The sequence below is a fragment of the Rhinoderma darwinii genome, chromosome 3 (assembly GCF_050947455.1).
Source record: "Rhinoderma darwinii isolate aRhiDar2 chromosome 3, aRhiDar2.hap1, whole genome shotgun sequence".
Taxonomy (NCBI): domain Eukaryota; kingdom Metazoa; phylum Chordata; class Amphibia; order Anura; family Rhinodermatidae; genus Rhinoderma; species Rhinoderma darwinii.
Window position 1 is genome coordinate 324,606,918 of NC_134689.1, and position 24,270 is coordinate 324,631,187.

Below are 24,270 nucleotides of genomic sequence, written 5' to 3' on the forward strand. Positions count from 1 at the left end.
ATGTTATAAATGATTTGTGTTTTATGTCTCATACGTAACATCACATTATATACAGATAATGATGATGTTGCCTTTTGTATATAGCAGAGGAGAACTTCCTGACTAGTTTTCCTAGAGTGAATTAGATTGGCTGCATGGCCCTTTAAATAACTGCCGCAGCTGCGGAAGATGTTACGGAATGTGGTGAAAGTCGGCTCCGCCCCCGCACTTTGTGACATCACTCACATTATATAAGGAGCCGCAGAGCTGACACTTATTTGAGGGTTTTAGTTGTCAGTGGAGACATTTAGTGTTGGTGAGATATTTTTGACTTTGTGAGGATTTGTACTGTTGGAAAGAGATTTGGAATTTCTGAACAGGATGAAGAAAGGCGACGAGGAGGAGTTCCCAGATGAAATGTGGAGAAAGATGGTGGAGGAGGCTAAGCCGGCATTCCGGCCATCAAAGTTTGGCAAAGTCTCTTTTTGGCCAAATCTGGAGACTATTCTAGAGGAGGAAGAGGATGAGGAGGAAGCGGATGTAGTGGAGGAGGTTCTATATATTGAGGAGGAGAACATCAGCAGGCCCTTCAGTTGTCATGTGAAGGAGGCCTGGCCAAGCATGGAGTCATTCATAAGTACAAGATGTTGGATTCCAAAATGTCTAAGGAGAAAGATCCGAAGCAACAAAAGCAGAGATGCAGAGAGCCGTCGTCCATCACGGTTCCTTAGAGCCATCTTCTGTTGTAACGTCAAGACATCAGAATAAGAGACCTATAATATCATTAAGATCATGATATCGGAGACCTTATAACATCAAAGGAAAACATTTTAACATCAACATTTACAACATAAGATCTATGATTTCCATCAGAAATATTACCACCAGATTGAATATCCTGATGTAACATCTGCCGGGCTGGAGATTACAGTCAGAATTTTCCAGGATTAAAGGATTTAATTATTAATAATTATTCAGCTTAACAAAAACATTTGAAATAAAATAAAAATTAAAAAATAAATTGATTTTTGTCTCAATATTATTATAATTTATTTATTTTTATTAGGCAGCCTTCAGGTGACCATGGACTGTACCCACCTACCTATCCACTTTTTTCAAATGCTGCCAGTCTGCGTGGTTAGGGAAGAAAGATATTACCAGCAGAATACAAACATGTTATAAAGAATATAGGAAAATTAGTTTATAACTTCTTGCTGTCTGGCATACATGTATTTTTGCTTTTAAACTTTATGGCTCTGTATACATCCTTTGCATTTCTCTGAAGTGGAAGTGCCCCCTGTATTATACTGCATAAGGCCCCATGCACATGACCATATTTTTCCACTCCCGTAAATACTGGTGTAAATACGAGTCCTTTGTCACCCGTATTTACGGACCGTGCCCGTAAATACGGGTCCGTAGTCACCCGTATTCCAGGACACATTTTCTCTGCTTTTCTTTACACATAGAGAGAGATACTGCACTAATCGGCAGCCCCTTCTCTCTATCCAGCACTGATCGCCAGCCTCTTCTCTCTGTCCAGCTTTGATCGGCAGTCTCTTCTCTCTATCAGTGCTGGATAGAGAGAAGGGGCAGAGTTTCTGCAGCGGAACGCAGCGATAGAGAGAAAAAGAAGTTCACATGTACCCTGGCCGTTGTCTTGGTGACGCGTCCCTCTTTTGACATCCAGTCCGACCTCCCTGGATGACGTGGCAGTCCATGTGACTGCTGCAGCCTGTGATTGGCTGCAGCGGTCACATGGGATGAAACGTTATCCCAGGAGGCTGGACTGGAGGAAGAAGCAGGGAGTTCTGGGTAAGTATGAACTTTTTTTTGTTGCAGGTTTTTGAAGGAAACATTAGAAATCTATATTGTGTGCGCCGCGCATGGTGCTCATTGTCCAGCGGTAGTTACTGTCCAGGGTGCTGAAAGAGTTACTTCCGATCAGTGCAGCCCCTTCCCTATATCCAGCACTGATTACTTAACTCTTTCAGCACCCTGGACAGTGACTACCGCTGGACAGTCATTACCATGCGTAACAACGCTCCCGTAATTACGGGTGCACACACGTAGCAACCCGTAAATATGGGAGCCCCATACACTTCAATGGGCCGTAATTATGGCCTGAAATAGGACATGTTCTATATTTTTCAACGGCCCGAGCACATTCCCGTACGCAAACGGGAAGGTACCCGTGGCCAAAAGAAGTCTATGGGACCGTAATTACGGGCGTTTTTACGGTTTTGTACATGGGGCCTTAGGCACTATATAGTAAATCCAAATAGGTTCTCTAAATGAGAGATTACATACCTGTATTATTCCGCTATGATCTGAACACATCCTGCGAGTGCCTGCATACTTAACACTTTCAGGACCAAGCTCCTTTTGGCCTTCAGGACCAGACCTATTTTACCAAATCTGACATGTCATTTTATGTGGTAATAACTCTGGAATGCTTTTGCCTATCCATGCGATTCTGAGATAGTTTTTTCGTGACATATTGTACTTTGTTAGTGGAAAAATATGGTCAATAAATTCATTGCTTATTTGTGAAAAACACCAAAATTTAAAGAAAATTTGCAAAAATAATAATTATTTTTCTAATTTTAAATGTATCTGCTTGTAAAACAGTAACTATTTTGTGTGGTATTAATATTTCACATATTCCATTAAGTCTACTTTATATTTGCATATTTTTTTGGGAAATTATTTTATTTTTCTAGGACGTTACAAGGCTTAGAACTTTAGCAGCAATTTTTTACATTTTCAAGAAATTTTAAAAAAGGCTATTTTTAAAGGACCAGTTCAGTTCTGAAGTGGCTTTGAGGGCCCTATATACTAGATAGACCCCATAAGTTACCCCATTTTAAAAACTGCATCCCTCAAAGTATTCAAAACCGCATTCAGAAAGTTTCTTCACCCTTTAGGCTTTTCACAGGAATTAAAGCAATGTAGAAGGGAAATTTAAATTTTTTTAAAAAAGTTTTTTGCCGAAATTTAGCTGGAATTCATTTTTTTTTCTGTAACACAGAAGGTTTTAACAGAGAAACGCAACTCAATATTTATTGCCCAGATTCTGCAGTTTTTAGAAATATCCCACATGTGGCCCTAGTGTGGTAATGAACTGAAACGCAGGCCTCAAAAGCAAAGGAGCACCTAGTGGCTTTTGAGGCCTCCTTTTTTTAGACTATATTTTAGGCACCATGTCAGGTTTGAAGAGGTCTTGTACCAAACAAGTGGAAATTCTCCAAAAGTGACACTGTTTTGGAAACTACACACCTCAAGGAATTTATCTAGGGGTATAGTTAGCATCTTGACCCCACAGGTCTTTTGCTATATTTATTGGAGTTTGTCTGTGAAAATGAAAATCCTACTTTTTTTTTCTGAAAAAATATACATTTTGTTTTCATTTATACAAGGAATAAATAATAAACACCCCAAAACTTGTAAAGCTATTTCTCCCGATTGCGGAAATACCCCATATGTGGTAATAAACTGCTGTTTGGACCCACGGCAGAGCTCCAAAGGGAAGGAGTGCCGTTTGGATTTTGGAGCACAGATTTTGCTGGAATGGTTTTCAGTGCCATGTCGCATTTGCAACGCCCTGAAGGGACCTAAACAGTGAAAACCCCGCAAAAGTGACCCCATTTGGAAAACTACAACCCTTAAGGAATCTATATAGGGGTATAGTGATATATTGATAGGTAAATTTAGACCCCACAGGTCTTTTGCAGAATTTATTAGAATTAGGCCATGAAAATGAATATCAATCAACATTTTTTCCACCAAAATTTTGAATTTTTTCATTTTCACAAAGGATAAAGGAGAAAAAGCACCCCAACATTTGTAAAGCAATTTCTTCCAAGTGCGGCAATACCCCACATGGTCATAAATGTTTTTTCATTAGAAATTTATTAACCCTTTCAGGACTGATCCATTTTTTTGCTTTTTCATTTTAGTTTTTCCCGTCCCGCTTTCCAAGAGCCATAATTTTTTATTTTTTTTCAGTCAGTAGGGTGGTGTGAGGGCTTATTTTTTGCGGGAGAAGTTGTAGTTTCTAGTGACACCATTTAAAGTACCATTTAATGTACTGGGAAACGGAAAATAAAAATCTTTGCAGGCTGAAATTGGAAAAAAATGCGATTCCTCAATTGTTTTTTGGGTTTCGTTATTACGTCTTTCACCGTGCGTTGTTTGTTTTATATTTTACTACTTTTACAAAGTAAAAACTATTTGTTAAAAAAAAATAGTTTTGTTTCACCACATTCCGAGTGCCATTATTTATTTATTTTTTTGGTTCGATTGATTTGTGTCAGTGCTTCTTTTTTGCGGGACGAGCTGAAGTTTTAGTTGGTACATACAAATTTTTGATTTTAAAAAAAATTTAAACTGCGTTTTTGTTGTATTAGATTCTTTCTTTTTTACGGCGTTCACTGTGCCAGTTAAATAATGTTATATTGTAATAGTTCGGACTTTTACAGATGCAGCAATACCAATTTTTTTATTTTTTTTACATTAGTTTAGAGGAAAAATGTGTAAGGGGTTTTCGTTGTTTTTTTGGATATTAAATATATTATATATTTTTTTTCACTAATAATAAATATTTTTTTTTACACATTTTATTAGTCATTAGATCTCTGGTACGATACACTGCAATACTAATGTATTGCAGTATAATGTCAATTTTACAGTCTCCTGTAACAGCGCAATCGCTGTTCCTGTCCGTTAGTCCTGGGTGTCAGCTGTAATACACAGCTGACACCTGCAGCATATGGAGTGGGCTCAGCGCCTGAGCCCGCTCCATATATAAACCCCCGCACCACGACATGCTATTAAGTTGTGGTGCGTGAAGGGGTTAATGCGCAGCAGATAGTGCAAAGAGAAAATTAAAATTTTCCACTGATCTGCCATTAGCCAGTTTGTGCCACTGAGGACAAATACCTCATACAATGTTGAGCTGGTTCTCCCGGATATAAAATGTCATATATGTGGACATAAGCTGGTGTTTGGGCAAGCTGTCGGGCTCAGAAGCGAAAGAGGCGCCATTTGGCTTTTGGAGCGCAAATTTTGCTTGGTAATAGTTCTGTTTGGGGTTTTAGTGGCATTTCAGTTTATAATGTTGGAGCATATGTAGGCTGTGCGGAGTACATCAGGGCATAATAAGAGGGTTTAATTATGCAGTAAATAATTCATAGATATGTGGCCAGTGTCGCACTGATAAATGGTGCCCAATCTTATCCGATTTTGGAACGCTCTGTGCAATTTCTGTCGCTATATTCTGAGGGCCAGAACTTTTTTATTTTTTCTCCACCGGAGCTGTGTGAGGGCTTATTTGTTGTTACAATCTGTAGTTTTCATTGGTACAAATTTAGGGTACATGTGATTTTTATTTTTTTTTCATCGCTTTTTATTCAATTTATTTTTTTGTGGCAACCTAGGTGACAAATAAAAAACAATTCTGACAATGTTTTTTTCTTTTTTTTTTTCCGTGTTCACCATGCGCTATAAATGACATTTTACGTTATTCTTCCCCCCTTTTTCTGTAATTTTGGGTTTAATCCACGGTTCTCCTCCGTTTCACCTGGTAGTTCCAACAATCCCGAGGTAGAGGTCGTTCATCGGGAACTGTGCACAGTCTGGGCCCAGGTTCAGAAGAACCTAGAGGCGTCCCAGAGCATACAAAAAACTCAGGCAGATAGAAGACGTTCTGCTAACCCCTTGTTTATGGTCGGGGATCTGGTGTGGCTATCGTCAAAAAATTTGCGCCTTAAAGTTCCGTCCAAGAAGTTTGCTCCCCGGTTTATAGGGCCGTACAAGGTCAATCCTGTCTCCTTCCGACTGGAGTTGCCCCCATCTTTTCGAGTACACGACGTGTTTCATGCCTCCCTCCTTAAACGCTGCTCCCCGTCCTTGGCTCCCTCGAGGAAACCTCCGGTCCCCGTTCTCACCCCTGAGGGGGTAGAATTCGAGGTGGCCAAGATTGTGGACAGCAAGATGGTCCATTGCTCCCTCCAGTACCTGGTCCATTGGAGAGGATACGGGCCTGAGGAGAGGACTTGGGTACCCGCCCGGGATGTTCACGCTGGGGTATTGGTCAGGAGGTTCCACCTTCTTTTCCCCAATAAACCAGGTCCACCTAGAAAGGGTCCGGTGGCCCCTCATAAAAGGGGGGGTACTGTAAAGGATCTGCCAGGCACAGCTTCTGTGTCAACGCCCATAGGTAATCAGTCTGCACCTGCTTCTATGTCTGTGAGATTGATTCCATCTTCCACCACTCAGGATGGCAGACTTAGGAGTGGGAGAGCCTATCACAGCCTGGCCAGACGGAGCTAGCTCCCGCCCTCTGTCTATTTATACCTGCCTTTCCTGTTCCTCCTTGCTTGTGATTCTTCTCTGTTGGTTTCCTGGCCCTGCTGCAGCTTCTAGAACTACTTATCCTCTGCTTGTGATTGACCTTGGCTTTTCTGACCACTCTTCTGCTCTGCGTATTTGTACCTCGCTCATCTCCTGGTTTGACTCGGCTCGTTCACCTCGCTTGTTGCTCACGGTGTTCCGTGGGCAACTTCCCCATTTTCCTTTCTTCTTTGTACCCTTGTCTGTTTGTCTGTCGTGCACCTATTGAGTGTAGGGACTGTCGCCCAGTTGTACCCCGTCGCCTAGGGCGGGTCGTTGCAAGTAGGCAGGAACTGGGTGGCGGGTAGATTAGGGCTCACTTGTCTGTTTCCCTATCCCCATCATTACACATATGCTATAAATGTGTGATAGGTGCTGGGCTAAGCTCTGGACCCGTTCCACTTGGTGAGGTGGCCGCTGGCCACCGATTCCAGGGGGAGGCGGTAACGCATGCTCGCGCCTCTCTTAATTCTGTTCTATTGGAGTTACATTAACAGCCGATAAGCGCTTGGATGGGGGAGCTCTACCTATCCCATATATTTTATTTATGGATATTCTCTGTGTATAGTGTCCTTCTCATTTTATAAATTCATCTGACTTTCCATGTACTCAGCTCCACTGTGTTCTTCTCTATTCACAATTTCATTGCGGTTTCTGTTACAAACGTAAACTGTGACGCAGTGCCGGATCTGTCGCATGGAGGATATCACCTGCATCTGACAGACCCCATTGATTTATGTCGGGTTTCTTCGTGGTGCATTGCTTTTCTTCCTATGAAATCTGATGGAAATTGTGAGTTTGGCCTCCAACAGAGCCTCTGACGCAGATGTGTACAAAGCCTCAGTGAAAAAAAAAAAAAAAATTACGTTTAAATGGCATCTAAATAGAGCATAATAATTTTCTTTTACTTCAGGCATTGTATTCTTGGATGAAGTTGACAAGATTGGCAGTGTCCCTGGCATACATCAGCTGAGGGATGTGGGCGGAGAGGGCGTGCAGCAGGTATGGCTGATTTGTAGCCTTTTTTGATTATGTGCATGTAGGTAATAAATAAAACACTTTTTAACTTCTCCTGCTCTGTAGAAGTCTATAGTTCTGTATAGCTTTGTCATATTTATATAATATTACTATGTTTCCAGGACATATAGAAATGTATTTATTTTTGCTGTGTTGGTGCATCTATTATTATTCTTCCTGTTATTCTTATTATTCTTCGGCCAGTAGACTTGATCATATATAAATCTAAAAACCTGCGGTAACTCATTTTTAGGGTTTGCTGAAGCTTCTTGAAGGTACTATTGTTAATGTCCCAGAGAAAAACTCAAGGAAGCTGCGCGGTGAAACCGTTCAAGTTACATAGTTACATAGTTAGTACGGCTGAAAAAAGACACATGTCCATCAAGTTCAACCAAGGGAAGGGAAAAGGGAAGGAAAAATTTCTACACATAGGAGCTAATATTTTTTTGTTCTAGGAAATTATCTAACCCTTTTTTAAAGCCATCTACTGTCCCTGCTGTGACCAGCTCCTGCGGTAGGCTATTCCATAAATTCACCGTTCTTACTGTAAAGAAGCCTTGTCGCCTCTGCAGCTTGAACCTTTTTTTCTCCAGACGGAGGGAGTGCCCCTTGTTTTTTGAGCGGGTTTTACAAGGAACAGGATATCACCATATTTTTTGTATGTGCCATTAATATATTTATATAAGTTAATCATGTCCCCCCTTAGTCGTCTTTTTTCAAGGCTAAATAGGTTTAATTCTTTCGACAAACATCCTGTTTATATCATCTGGAGCTTTCAATGGCCTGGACAGGATCATCAGTAGGAGGAAGAATGAAAAGGTTTGTTTCTAAATCCTTAAAAAGTTTTCCCAATTTTGCACATTCATGGCATATCCACTAATAGTTTAGGTGGGACCCCACCTATCAGACGTTTGACATATCCCCTGAAAATGGCCCATTTTACTTTCTGATTCCCTCTGCACACAACAGGACGACATAAACAGCAGATATGCAGCTCTGTTCTAAGTGTACGCAGTCCCTGACTGTTCAGATTACTTTCCTGTGTTTGTGCCCTCTACTAGTTAAGATGTTTAAGTGACACGTATACATTGGATATTTTTAGGCTCTCTCCTGCCTGACACGGTGATTTAGATATGCACTTGTATTTACTTGAACTGTTCTAGGAAGAACTTGAGTATTTCATTTATCAAATTGTTGGGGGTGCTATATAATGCCGATATGGTCCACAATACTCCTTCACATAACTTCTTGCACCTTATGGGCCTACTCCCCTCTTTAATGCACCCTGGCCTTTGTGCTCCTGATAGCAAAGAAATCTTCATTTTCCAGAGCATATCCATCTAAATGACTATTTAACCCTGAAGTGTATGGCATGGACACAGAAGATGTAATATACAGCCGACATCCTACTGCAACAGCCAAATTTAGAGAGCACTCCAATCTTGGCCCTTTAACCCCTTAGATGCGTCATGAGTTTCCCCTCTATATGGCGTACATATGCCCTAATTTCTTAGACAGACAACCCCTTGATCAGGGGACGGTAGAGTGCGTACACTCCTACTGGGGGGAAGTGGCTTCACCTACTCACCTTCCACATTAATGGCCATACCTTTTCCCAAACCCCCTGTCCCTCTAATAAGACTCAGACTCTTGGTTTGGATAAATTTGGCCACAGCAGCCATTTTATGTACAAACAAACATCAAGAACAACAATTTACAAATAATAATAACAATGGAAGGGGAGTCCTTGGAGCTACAAAAGTCTGTCACGAAACAGCCCACCTGCATAGTATTTTACTCCCAGCCGTCACCCTACTGGCTCAGGGGCACCGTTATACCTGCAGTTGGCTGACCTCAACCGCAACCACTCCCCGGGACACCACCCAGCGGGAGCCCAAAATTGACCACTCCTCGGGACACCACCCAGCAGGAGCCCAAATTGACCAGACTACCAACCATAATAAATTGGGGAGGGACCATACCCCCTATGAATCCCCCCCCCCACAGTAATTTACCACCAACTCCAAGGACCCCCAATCCGCCATACAACTGCTGCGACATTGCAAAACTGTTCCACAGCATCCTCTGGTACCTGCGGAAAAACAAAAACAACGAGCAACAAAGCGAAATACCAAAATAACCAACACAGACGAACACAACATTTTGGGAGGGAGGGTGGGACAAGCTTCCCTGTGCTGTTAACTAAAGATGGCGGCGTCCTTCCTCTCTCCTACCCTTAAGTAACCTGACCTCGCCCCACTCACATACGCCCCCTCTTAACCACACCCCTAACTCCTTAACTCCTTCCCTTCCTAACATCCCTGATCATGGTGGCCTCCCCCTATGGCATTCTGCCGGGTCCAGCCTGTACTTGATCAGGGGACGGTAGAGTGCGTACACTCCTACCGGGGGGAAGTGGCTTCACCTACTCACCTTCCACATTAATGGCCATACCTTTTCCCAAACCCCCTGTCCCTCTAATAAGACTCAGACTCTTGGTTTGGATAAATTTGGCCACAGCAGCCATTTTATTTACAAACAAACATCAAGAACAACAATTTACAAATAATAATAACAATGGAAGGGGAGTCCTTGGAGCTACAAAAGTCTGTCACGAAACAGCCCACCTGCATAGTATTTTACTCCCAGCCGTCACCCTACTGGCTCAGGGGCACCGTTATACCTGCAGTTGGCTGACCTCAACCGCAACCACTCCCCGGGACACCACCCAGCGGGAGCCCAAAATTGACCACTCCTCGGGACACTACCCAGCAGGAGCCCAAATTGACCAGACTACCAACCATAATAAATTGGGGAGGGACCATACCCCCTATGAATCCCCCCCCCCCACAGTAATTTACCACCAACTCCAAGGACCCCCAATCCGCCACACGAACATACTTAGACACCTTTAAGTATGCGAGCCCCCACCCAACAAGAGGGCCCATTCGATACCTTCCTGCAGGCGCAGAGTTCACAGGTCAATCCCCACGGCCATCAGGTGCACACCATCACCTAGCCAATAATTACCCTGGCCATCCTCGAAGTCATAATGACGCACGAAGACCCCCCCGTTTCTCACCACGAAACCCGAAACTGCCCGATTAACCTTAACCCTGGCTTTATTTAACCGCGGCACCGATCTTGCATGCCGCCAAACCTTCCGCTGGAAAATCTCTGACCACACCACCTTAATACCCGGGAAAACGGACCATAACCTGAGTAGATCGTATTTTATATCCCTGATCAACCCACGAAAAGGACGACTACCCAAATCGTTACCCCCGACATGTAACACCAAGACATCCGGGGCACTGTCCATCAGCGCAAACCGATGCACGTCCGGCAACACCCGACTCCACAGCATCCCCCTACTCCCCAGCCACCACACGACTACATCCTCCCGCCGAAAACCCAACTGCCGCCCATCCGGACGAACATCCGCCCGCTCCGCCCCCCAATGAACGTAGGAATGCCCAACGATCCACACCAATCGGCCCGCGGGTCCTGAAAAATAAAACCACTGATTAACAAAACGAGTAAGGATGCAAGCGAAACATGGAGGAGGAGAGAAAAAGCGACAAGGGGGGCAGGAGGGAGTGTAGAGAAGGAGGGATTACGACGACTATCATATAAACTGAGGGCGCACATACAGCTGGAAACGGCGGGAATCCCATCGACCTATCCGCTTTACCACTTCCTCACCCAATCCCCATGCCACCGTCTCCGTCGCTGCCCCAATCTGAAAAGAATGGGGGGAAAACAAAGCCTCCTCCAATCCCAACAGCCACACACACTCTGATCCGTTACCAACACATCTTCCATTCTCAACCCCCCAGGTCTCCTTGTGCTGGGAGCCACCAGCTCCCCGACCCTCAGGGCCCCAAAAAATGCCCACGAGAATGCCAACCTATACAGGGTCACCTCGTAGCTGGAAAACAAATGTCACACAACACCCCCCACAACTGTTCCAACAACATAAAAGACACTGGGCGCCGCCGATCCGGCAACGTCCTCCCTCTCCTGTACCCCCTCAGGGCCTGGCCAACCCAAAAACTTTTTGTAACATCCGTGTACCCCCGGACCTTACAACCAAAAACCAGGGCTGCCACAAAACGATTTACCTTGGACACTGACCAGCCCCCGATAGCGACTTGCCCCAGAAAAACTAACAACGCCACCACCCGATCATCATCCGTCACTACACCCTCCAGAACTGCCAACCAACTCTCCCCCTCCCGCCATGCCGAATCATAAGCAGCCCAAGTACCCTGAGCAAGCGAAGCCTGAATCAAACCTCCTGCGGCTCGTAACCCAGCCCCCACACCCATTGTGGGCAAGCGATCCCGTCCTCCTCCGCGTCCGGAGCCACCATCCTGAAACGCTCCCACTGCAAGCGAGAAAGAGAATCTGCGATGTCATTTTTGATCCCTGGCACATGAACCGCCACAACCCAAGCGTTCAAAGACAAGCAACGTAAAACCAAGTGCCTCAACAGCCGGACGACCGGGGGGGATGACGCTGACACGTTGTTAATAGCCCCCACCACGCCCAAGTTGTCACAATGGAACCGTACCTTACTGTTCCGAAACCTCTCATTCCAAATTTCCACCGACACTACTATGGGAAACAGCTCTAGGAATGCCAGGTTCTTCACCAAACCCAACTCCGCCCATTCCTCAGGCCACCGCGCCGCGCACCACTGACCCCTGCAGTAAGCCCCAAATCCCACGCTCCCCGCAGCATCTGTAAACAGCTCCCAATCCACACTGTCAACCACCGTGGCCATGATCAAGGACCTCCCATTATAACGATGTATAAACTCAAACCAAACTGCCAAATACGCCCTCAGCGCCTGTGTCAGACGAATAAAATGATGAGGGGCTGTCACCCCAGCCGTTGCTCCCGACAGCCGCCTGCTGAAAATCCGGCCCATGGGCATAATCCTGGAAGCAAAGTTAAGCCTACCCAACAATGACTGTAATGCGTGTAACATGATCTTACGCAAATGCCTAGCCCGGTCCACATCAGCCCGTAACGCTACCAATTTAACTTCCGAGAGCCGACACTCCATCCTCAAAGAATCAATGGTGATTCCTAAAAAGACCAGACAGGAGCTAGGTCCCTCCGTTTTGTCCTGGCCAAAGGCACACCGACCCTCTTTGCCACCCACTCCATCGTGCCCAACAATGTAGCACAAACCGAAGACCCGCCGGGGCCAACACACAGGAAATCATCCAAGTAATGTATGACCGACGAGACCCCCGCAACATCGCAAACCACCCACTCCAGGAAAGAACTAAAAGCCTCAATAGGCACAGGAAATAGAACACCCCATAGGGAGGCAGCGATCCACAAAATAAGCCCCGTCCCAATAACATCCTAACAGCCGTATGCTCTCAGGATGCACAGGGATGAGGCGAAAGGCCGACTCAATATCAGTTTTTGCCATTAATGCACCCACACCGTAGCGGCGCACCCACGCAACCGACGCATCAAACGACGTGTAAGCCACCGAGCAAAGTTCCGTAGAAATCCCATCATTAGCCGATCGCCCCCTCGGGTAAGATAAATGATGTATGAGCCTAAACTTATTCGGCTCCTTCTTAGGCACCACCCCCAGCGGTGACACCACCAGATCCGGTAAAGGGCAACTCTCAAACGGACCTGCCATGCGCCCCAACTCCACCTCCTTCCGCAACTTATCCCCTACTACCCCTGAACACTGCAACGCTGAACACAAACTACGCAAGGTAAACGGCACCTTGTGAGCAGGGGCAGGGATACGGAAACCAACCCGAAAACCATGCAACACCAAACTTGCCCTGGACCTATCAGGGTACATCCAACACCAAACTTGCCCTGGACCTATCAGGGTACCTATTTAGAAAGGGCTCCATGTCTTCCCACCTCACCGGTGTCCGGCCCTTGACTAGCGCCCCCCACCCCTCGTCCTTTTCCCTTCCGAAAACATTTAACCGCTCCATGAGAGATCCCCCCGCAGGAGGAGCAGCTATGTTTGAACTTACAACCCGGTCCGAACTTACACTGGCCCTCATTAAACTGCCAGCAGAACCCGGATTTTCCTCCTGCCACCCCTTCTCCCCCCCCAGAAGGCAATGAGGGGCCGGCCACCCCGGCCCCACCCCCTTGAAAGGACTGGCCAAAACGCACTGGAGCCATGACCCGCAACCATAACCCTATGTCTTTGTTATCCCACCTAATGTAAGGTCTCATTGCCTTCCGCTGTCGGAACTGCTCATAATAGCCCAGCCACGTCTGCCCGCCGTAAACTCAATGAGCCTCTCCGATAGCATCCATATAACAGAAGAGGCCGGAACAATGTTCCGGCGTCTTCTGTCCAATTACGCTTGCCAAAATCGCAAACGCCTGCAACCAATTAACAAAAGTTTGGGGAATCAACCGATACTGACATTTTTCCTCCTTCTCCTTCTTGCTTTCCAACCACTTCCCTTTATCTAAATTGAACTTCTCCAACGGCAACAATGAAAAAATGTCCACATATTCATCCCTCCATATTTTTTCCCTTCCGGTTTCAGATGCGCCCCCAATGGGCCCTCAAAACAAACATAGACCTCGCCCTTCGCCTTATCATCCAACCGCACCTCATCCACGGCCCCATCCTTTTCTGTCTGCACCGACGCTGCCACACCCGATTCCCTAGCCACCACCCCAGCTCCACATAAAGCGCTATCCACCACTGCAGGCCCCGACGGCCCCACCCAAGCTGCAACCGGTGACGGGGAACCTATCGCCCCCCCTCCGCATCGCGCCAAAAGGTCACGCACACAACACAACAATTCCTGAATCTCACTCCCACCACCCATACTTCCTGTAATCCCCCCGCTACACCCCGGCAATCCCCTAGGCGAAAGTGAACCCCCACCCCCTACCCCCGGGAACCGAAATACAGCAGGCAATGAAAAAGTAGGAGACAGCGACTCACCGGGCTGCGCAGGTGCTGTGTCCCCACCAGCCGGGGCGAAGGATCCATCCAGACGTCCCTCTTGGTCACCGAACTCCCAGTCGTCCACTTCATCCTGCCCAGACGGCCCAGGACAAGCGCCGCACGCATGACATCCCCGACCTTCTGATGGAGCGCTCTGGACCTGCGCCGATGAACTGGGCCTCTCCGCCCGTCTGTTGGGGGCCTCGTCCACCCCACGGCCCACAGGTAGTCACCCTCCTGCCCGCCGTGTCACCACCGACCGTGGCACACTCCTGGAATTGGTTGCATCATCCTGGGTACAGGTGGGCCGCCCGACTGGAGCATCGCCAGCACGGCCCACCGCAAGTCCTGGGTCACGTCGTCTGGAGGCAGAGGGAGGTCCCAGCTGCCCGGGCGCCTGCCCTACCACCTCCGCTGAGCCAGGCCGGCTTCCAGGATTCCTCTCAGACCGGGCAGTCCTGCTCACGGCAGCCGAGCGAGGGGCCCGGCCTGGAGGGTCCCTCGTGGGGCTCCTTACCCTGCGCCTGGCTCGCGGCATCACTTCCGGGCTCAACCTCTCCGGAGGCCTCGTGCGATGTGACCGCCGCCGGGGAGGAGAGGACGGCACCGCCCGCGCCCCAGATCCAAACACGGAGCTGGGTAAGTAGTGCATGCATTATAAAGTACTGGACAAACTTCCCTGTGCTGCTGCAATCTTCCCTGTGCTGTTAACTAAAGATCACCAGCTTCCCTGTGCTGCTGCAAGCTTCCCTGTGCTGTTAACCAAAGATCACAAGCTTCCCTGTGCTGCTACAAGCTTCCCTGTGCTGTTAACCAAAGATCACAAGCTTCCCTGTGCTGTTAACTAAAGATCACAAGCTTCCCTGTGCTGCTACATGACCTGCCTAAGTAGAGTCATGTGTTAGTGCACCTTCCCTTATCCCTACCAATCCCTCCACCCCCACCTTTAGGAAAAAGACACGTGACACCGAGGTTGGATGTGAAATGGCCACAGCAGCCGTTTTATTAATTTCACAGTTTTAAAACAAATTAAATCCGAACCGTTCGGATAACTAATTAGGAATCCACCAGAGAATTCCTCCTAATAATTCACATGACCCAACATGGGTCAGAATCATAAATAACAATTTAACGTTAACATTAGACCGAGCAGGGGCAGTCCTTGAAGCCATTTTAGATATTCCTTTTTTACACACCTCGAGTTAGCCATCTGCAAACCACCAATTACCTCCAGCCGTAAACCAGCTCGGAAGCACCGTTCACCTCTGCAGATGGCTCCAACCACCAGAAGTCCACTTCAAAGGGATAACACCCGATGAAGCCTTCAAGTGCTATACCGACCACTAGAAGTCCACTTCAAAGGGATAACACCCGATGAAGCCTTCGAGTGATGTACCTTCCACCAGAAGACCACTTCAAAGGGATAACACCCGATGAAGTCTTCAACCATGTACCTTTTTTGGGGGACGCATACCCCCGATGCGACCCCCCCACCAATTTTGTACTGACTGGCCTCAAGGACTCCCCCCGCCAGCTGCCATGACACCAGGACCTACTCCGAATGAAAAGAAAAACATGTTAAATAAGCACACAATAAAATTACCACACTCATAAACGGACTTAATAAAGACCACAAGGGATAACAACAAATGGGCGGGAGGGTGGGAGCTTACTTGTGTGAGTGTTACTTCTCCCGCTGCTTCCGGCTCACTGCCGAAAAACAGCGGGAAGCTCCGTAACGGCCCCCTAACTCCTCCCTGTCCCTCCTCCACCTCTAACTTTCCCTCTAAAGTTAACCCTTTCCCTCCTAGGGCTGTCATGGAGGCTTCCCTCCTAAGCCCTGCAGGCTGCGTCCAGCCTCGTCTTGACCTGCCTAAGTAGAGTCATGTGTTAGTGCACCTTCCCTTATCCCTACCAATCCCTCCACCCCCACCTTTAGGAAAAAGACACGTGACACCGAGGTTGGATGTGAAATGGCCACAGCAGCCGTTTTATTAATTTCACAGTTTTAAAACAAATTAAATCCGAACCGTTCGGATAACTAATTAGGAATCCACCAGAGAATTCCTCCTAATAATTCACATGACCCAACATGGGTCAGAATCATAAATAACAATTTAACGTTAACATTAGACCGAGCAGGGGCAGTCCTTGAAGCCATTTTAGATATTCCTTTTTTACACACCTCGAGTTAGCCATCTGCAAACCACCAATTACCTCCAGCCGTAAACCAGCTCGGAAGCACCGTTCACCTCTGCAGATGGCTCCAACCACCAGAAGTCCACTTCAAAGGGATAACACCCGATGAAGCCTTCAAGTGCTATACCGACCACTAGAAGTCCACTTCAAAGGGATAACACCCGATGAAGCCTTCGAGTGATGTACCTTCCACCAGAAGACCACTTCAAAGGGATAACACCCGATGAAGTCTTCAACCATGTACCTTTTTTGGGGGACGCATACCCCCGATGCGACCCCCCCATTAATTTTGTACTGACTGGCCTCAAGGACTCCCCCCGCCACAGCGAAACAGGCCTTGACCACCTTAAGCCTGTGAGTTCCGCTACACCACCACCGCCCTTTCAATTCCTTCTGCTATTGCCAAGCTCCACAGATCAATCCCAACCTCGGTCAAATGAACCCCATCGCTCCTCCAGTAGTTCCCCACTCCTGACTCCAAGTCCCTGTGCCGAACGCAAATGCCCCCGTTTTTGGCTACAAATCGGGACACCGCGCGATTAACCTTAATGCGAGCCTTATTGACTCTTTCCACTGACCTAGCCAGCCGCAAATGTTTTCTTGGGACAATGTCCGACCACACAATTACCAACCTGGGATAAGAAACCCACAAACACAACATATCGTGTTTAATATCCCGCACCAACTCACGAAAAGGGCGGACACCCAAGTCATTCCCACCCACGTGCAAGACCAAGACCTCCGGGACCCTATCAAGCCGGGCATATGTCTGGAATTCCGCTAACACCCTACTCCACGACATACCTCTAAATCCCAGCCAATGCAAAACCGCATCCTGTCGCGGAATGCGCAACTGGCGACCGTCCGGGCGGACGTCCGCCCTCAAAGCCCCCCAATGCACGTAAGAGTGGCCCAGCAACCACACCAAACACGGAGGCGGATCTGAAACGGAAAAGCAAGTTAGATACCACCACACAAAACATTCTTACAAGTGCAAACGGCAAAACTCATAACAGATGGGGGCGGACATAAGACCTAAATCTGTTGGACTCCCAACGACCGATGCGCCGCACCCCCTCATCATCCAACCCCCAGCGCCCTGCTTCCGTTGCTGCGCCATCCTGAAGGAATGAGATGAGTACTCGTCCGCCGCGACATCGACCGCCGCCAAACATTTTTTGAATACCGCTCCAAATTGAAATCTGGACAAAAATAACCCATCCTCGTGACATAGCAATGGCAACTCCGGAGACCCCACTTGTGGCTTAAAACCCTGCCTGCACGCCACCGGGCACATAGCCGAACCCGGGAGAGCGAACAACACTATCAGCTTCCCCTTTCCTAATTGGTCAGTTTTTGACCGACGCAACCATACCTCCAGCCGATCTGTATATAGGCTCACGTCTCTCAGTCTCAACCCCCCAGCTTGCTTGGTACTCGGCGAAACCAACTCGCCGATTCTAAATGCCCCAAAGAACGCTAAAGAAAAAGCTAACCGAAACAACCTCATCTCGGCCGAAGAACGACAGACCGATGCCAATGATCCGCCCAAAGAGCTCAGCAGAGAAAACGACACAGGCCTTCTACGATCCGCCTCGACCCTACCTCGGCGCAAACCCTTCAAAGCCTGCCCCACCAAGAATTCCTTAGACACATCCCTAAAGCCCCGTAACTTAAAACCAAACGCCACCGCCGACATGAAACGGTTAACCTTCGCCAATGAAAACCCCGCCTCCCAAGCGTCCCCTAACCAGTACAAAAGTGCCACCAACCTGTCTCTATCCGTGTTGACGTCACCCAACTCTCTTACCCACTCCTCCCACTGCCTCCAACAAGCAGAATAAGCACTCCACGTTGTGCGCGCCAAAGACCTTTCCACCAATCGTTCTACGGGACCGAGACCAGATCCCAAAGATGTTCCGGGCAGACCAAACCGAGACGTTCCGCTCCCGGTGCCAATTGCCGAAACCGGTCCCACTGCGAGCGAGAAAGAGCATCAGCGATACAATTCCGTACCCCCGGCACGTGCACCGCCACCACCCACGCGTTCAACGACAAGCACACCAACACTAAATGTCGCAACAACTGAATTACCGGAGGAGAGGACGCCGTGATGTTGTTAATGGCCAGCACCACCCCCATGTTGTCGCAGTAAAAACGAACCTTCTTATCCCTGAGCCTATCCCCCCAGATGGTCGCCGCAACCACGATGGGGAACAGCTCGAGCAGGGCCAGGTTCCGCGTGAGTCCACTGGACACCCAGCTAGCCGGCCATTGACCTGCGCACCACGGACCCCCCCCATAAGCTCCAAAACCGCCCGCTCCAGCTGCATCCGTAAAAATATTCAAATCACTCGTATCCTGCGCTGGAGCCATCCATAGCGAGCGACCGTTATACTGGCCCAAGAAGTCATCCCATACCTGCAAATCCGCCCGATGCTCCTCCTTGAGCCGTACGAAGTGATGTGCCGCACGCACTCCCGCCGTAGCCGCCGCCAACCGTCTACCAAACACCCTCCCCATTGGCATGATCCGGCAGGCGAAATTCAACTTCCCCAGCAACGACTGAATCTCCCGCAGCGTAATTTTCTTTAACTTGCAAGCCCGACGTACCTCCTGACTCAAAGCCCCCAACTTATCCATAGGAAGACGACACTCCATAGCCACCGAATCTATCTCAATTCCCAAAAAACAAGTCGTCGTTACCGGGCCCTCAGTCTTTTCTGGCGCCAAAGGGATCCCAAAATCCCTCGCAACCTTCTGCAGTGCATGAAGCAGATTACCGCAAACCGGCAAACCCCCCGGGCCGACGCACAAGAAATCGTCTAAGTAATGTATCAACGAATCGACCCCGGCCACACCCTTCGTCACCCACTCCACGAAGCTACTAAAAGCCTCGAAGTACACGCAAGAAAGGGAACACCCCATCGGAAGGCACCGATCCACGTAAAAAGCCCCATTCCAAAAACAACCCAACAGCCGTTGGCTTTCTGGATGAACTGGCAACAACCTGAACGCCGCCTCGATGTCGGTTTTTGCGAGCAGCGCGCCTGGACCCGCAGCACGAACTAACCCCACCGCTTTATCGAATGAGGTATACACTACGGAGCACAACTCATGATCAATCCCGTCATTTACCGACGAACTCTTGGGAAACGATAAATGTTGAATCAACCGGAATTTTTGGGGCTCGCGCTTTGGAACAATACCCAATGGGGACACAACTAAATCCTTTATTGGCGGATCAACAAAAGGCCCCGCCATGCGGCCTAATGAAACTTCTTTAAACAATTTTTTCGACACGACCTCAGCATGCAAGTAGGCCGATTTAAGGTTCCTCCGCGTAACCGGGACCTCATAAGGAGGCGGAGGAATAATAAAACCAACACTAAACCCTTCGTAAAGCAACTTCGCCGCAGCCCTATCCGGATACTCATTTAGATAAGGGGCCATCCTTTCCACCCTCACCGGTGACAACCCCTTGACCAGCCGAGGAGGACTGGTTCCCTGACCTCTTTTTTCGCATACATTTTGCCGCCCCATGGGATGCACCATTACACTCTGAACACACGTGCTTGAACTTGCACGTGGCCCCGAACTTACACTGGCCATCGTTGAATTGCCAGCAGAATCCCAACTTTGCTCCACTGCCCTGTCCGACCTGACTGGACTGGCCCCCTTGGCCAACGCTCCCGGGAAAGGACTGCCTAACCGGAGCCGTGACCCTTAACCAGAGAGCAATATCCTTCTGGTCCCACTGAATCGCCGGCCGAACCGCTTTACGCTGACGGAATTGCTCATCGTATCTGAGCCAAGCCTGCCCCCCGTACACCCGATGAGCCTCCCCAATGGCGTCAAAATAACAAAACAACGCCGAACAATTTTCCGGCGCCTTTTCTCCTATTACACTGGCTAAGATGGCGAACGCCTGCGACCAATTAACGAACGTCTGCGGGATAAGCCTATACCGCCGACGTTCCTCCTCGTCCTTCTTGCTCTCATCCCGCTTGCTCTTATCCAAATTGAATTTAGCAAGCGGCAGAAGAGAAAAAATCTCAACGTATTCGTCCTTCCAAATACGCTCACGCACCTCCTGCTTTAAGTGCGCCCCCAATGGACCTTCAAAGCAAACATACACCTCCCCGCGAGCACGATCATCGATACGCACCCGATCGCCGTCTTTTTGGGCCTCGGTCTGTACCGACACCGCGACCGCCTCCGTAGCTGCCATTACGGGCCGCGCCTGTAACAATCCCACTTCCCTGGGGCCTTCCCAAACTACCGCCGGGGAACCTCCGTAACTACTGGCGCCGCCGCCCTATCTAGACGCCCGACCAGCTCCCGCAAGCAACCCACCAAGTCCGCTAGACCCGCGCCGTCGCGCCCGCCCGCGCCACTACCGGCCACCGATGCGACGCTAGCAGCCCCCCTGCCGACACCCGACATAAAAATCGCTGGATACGACAAAGATGGAGTTATGCACTCACCGGGCTGCACAGGCGCTGTGTTCCCGTCAGCCGGACCATCCTGCCCTCGCCGATACACGTCTAGTTCACCGTCTTCCAGCTCCTCTCTCGCCGACGAATGGCCACCCCACCGACATCTCCGAACCGGGGATGATGACGCGCTGGCAGATGGGCCGGCAACCTGCCGCCCGACCGCTGGGATCCAAACTTCCGACCGGACCTGTTGCCTCGACGTCGCTGCAGGTCTAGGCGTCCGTCTCGACGATCCTGATGAAGCCTGCCCCCTGGCCGGAGCATCACCAGGCGGGGCGGCCGTAACTAGTCCTCCCGATCTTGCATCTGATGGGGGGGGGGGGGTGACAGGGAGCCCGGCCTGCGACTCCCTGAGAACCGCCGGACCCCGTCGCGGCCTGGGATTCCTGCCAGGACGCAGGGCCTGGGAAGGGACGGTCCTCCCAGCTGCCTGGCCTGCAGCGTCCATATTAGGGCTCCCCCTGCGACGCCGTGTCCGCGGGACCACCTCAGGGCTGAGGCGTTCTGGAGGTCGGGACCGCCGGGAGCGACGGGCAGACCCGGCCTGAGTCACCGTCACCCCCGGCGACGCTCTCTGCCTCCTCTGAGCAGGAGCGGGTGTTGTAAACTCCCCCCCCCGCCGCCAAATTACTGCCAGGAAGGGGGCCGGGGGAGGGGAGCCTGTCCCCCACTGCCACAGACCTCGTATGCCGTGCCTGACGTGGCGAATCGGCGTCCGGGATCATTGTGAGTGCAGCCACGGTCTCCTCCAACCAACCGGGACCGTGGTGCACAGCAGCGGCGCGCAGCCGCGCAAGAATATCAGCCTCAGACATGACGTACAGAGCGAGGCAACGGGAGCTTACTTGTGTGAGTGTTACTTCTCCCGCTGCTTCCGGCTCACTGCCGAAAAACAGCGGGAAGCTCCGTAACGGCCCCCTAACTCCTCCCTGTCCCTCCTCCACCTCTAACTTTCCCTCTAAAGTTAACCCTTTCCCTCCTAGGGCTGTCATGGAGGCTTCCCTCCTAAGCCCTGCAGGCTGCGTCCAGCCTCGTCTAGCTTCCCTGTGCTGTTAACTAAAGATGGCGGCGTCCTTCCTCTCTCCTACCCTTAAGTAACCTGACCTCGCCCCACTCACATACGCCCCCTCCTAACCACACTCCTAACTCCTTAACTCCTTCCCTTCCTAACATCCCTGATCATGGTGGCCTCCCCCTATGGCATTCTGCCGGGTCCAGCCTGTACTTTATTTTCAAGTATTTATATATAAAACATGCTGCTTGAGCTACAAAATATAAATTATCCTAAACCTCTGAATTTGGGTATCAATATAATGTGCATAGTTTCAAAACATATGAAGTAGTCCGATCACCCAGGTGTAGGTAATGGTGCACGGACGGCATGCAAAACAAAATGTATCGACGCAGGTAGCGTAATATAATGTGCATAAACCAGAGGAATGACTGCTAAAAGCTCTGACCAGTAGTAGATGCGCATGTGCTATTAATAGCTTTGTAGAAGGTAAACTTTAATTATTGTATTCCTCTCTTTTATGTTTTCATTTTGTATTCCCTCTGCTATTCAGTATTTGGGATTTGGCATAGCCTCTAATATGGGGAAAGGTCGTCGAGCTGCTGCAGCAGCAGATCTAGCAAATTCCAGTGCGGAGTCTAACGCTGTACAAGACATTGAAGAGAAGGACCGGCTGCTGCGTCACGTGGAAGCAAGGGACCTCATTGAGTTTGGCATGATCCCAGAGTTCGTGGGACGTCTACCTGTAGTGGTGCCCCTTCACAGCCTTGATGAACAGACTCTTGTACGCATCCTCACAGAGCCACGTAATGCCGTTGTGCCACAATACCAGGTTCTGTTCAGCATGGATAAGGTTTGATTTGAATGGCTTTTTATATAAGTTGAGATGTTTTTTGTTTTTTTTTCTTCAGCTGTCTGACTACATTGTACTCATTTATTGTGTTTCTGTGTGAATTAAACGTCACTGAAGGTGCTCTGCGGGCCATTGCTAGACTGGCTCTTGAACGAAAAACTGGTGCTAGAGGCCTCCGCTCAATCATGGTAAGTCCACATTCTTTCCTATCGCTGGAGCTATTGTATTTTCTTCTGTGGAAAATGTAGAGCAACGTACATCATACCATGCAGCAGCTTAGTATTGTTGGGTGACGGAGGCCTGCCAGTTGGACAGCCATTACCTTATATAATATAATTTTGTTATTTTTTGAAATCCTAAATGTAAATGGGTTTGCCATTGATGGGGTTTTTTTTTTTTCTTCTTTAAGGAAAAGCTGCTTCTTGAGCCCATGTTTGAAGTTTCAAACTCTAAACAGATAAAAACAAGGACATTTATACAAAAACACAGAAAAAGGCCATACTTACAAATGGACACAGCCAGGTCAGAAACGCAGATGAAGGCGAGTGAGCAGGTGCTTTAAATAATGTGTGTGCGTAGCAGAGCTGGGTGTGTGTGCGTGTCTGTGCATAGCAGAGCTGTGTTTGTGCCCTTGCACAAAACAGATGTGTGTGTGTAACCTCGCACAGAGGAGCTGTGTGTGTATGTGCCCTCGCGCAGCAGAGTTCTGGGTGTACCCTAGCGCAGCACAGCTGTGTGAGTATGCCCTCACGTAGCACAGCTGTGTGTATGTAAACTTGCGGAGCAGAGCTGTGTGTGTGCCCTCGGGCAGCAGAGCTGTCTGTGTGCGTAGTAGAGCAGTGTGTGTGTGTGCGCGTCTGTATGTGGCAGAGCTGTGTGTGTGCCCTCGCGAAGCACAGCTGTGTGTGTGTAATCCCGCGCAGCAGAGCTGTGTGTGTACCCTCGTGCAGCAGAGCTGTGTGTGTGGCTATGTGCCCTCACACAGCAGAGCTGTGTGTGTGCCCTTGTGCAATAGTGCTATATGTGTGCGCTTGCGCAGTAGGGATGTGTGCGCACGCACAGCAAAGCTGTATGTGCGCTCACGCAGCAGAGCTCTGTGTGTGCTCGTACAGCAGAGCCGTGTGTGTGCGCGCTCGCACAGCAGAGCTGTGTGTGTGTAAACTCGTGCAGTACAGTTGTGTGTGTGTAACCTCGCGCAGGAGAGCTGTATGTGTGCCCTCGCGCAGCAGAGCTGTGTGTGTGTGCCCTCGCACATCACAACTGTGTGTGTTTAACCTTGCGCAGCAGAGCTGTGTGTGTGCCCTCGCGCAGCAGAGTTGTGTGTGTGCGCGCATTTTAACGTAGCAGA

At 49.0% G+C, this 24,270-nt stretch overlaps 1 pseudogene; it reads left to right on the forward strand.

The window, feature by feature from the left end:
* Positions 1-360: 360 nt before the first annotated feature.
* On the forward strand, positions 361-23,484 carry LOC142750468 (ATP-dependent clpX-like chaperone, mitochondrial; annotated as a pseudogene).
* The last annotated feature ends 786 nt before the right edge of the window (positions 23,485-24,270 follow it).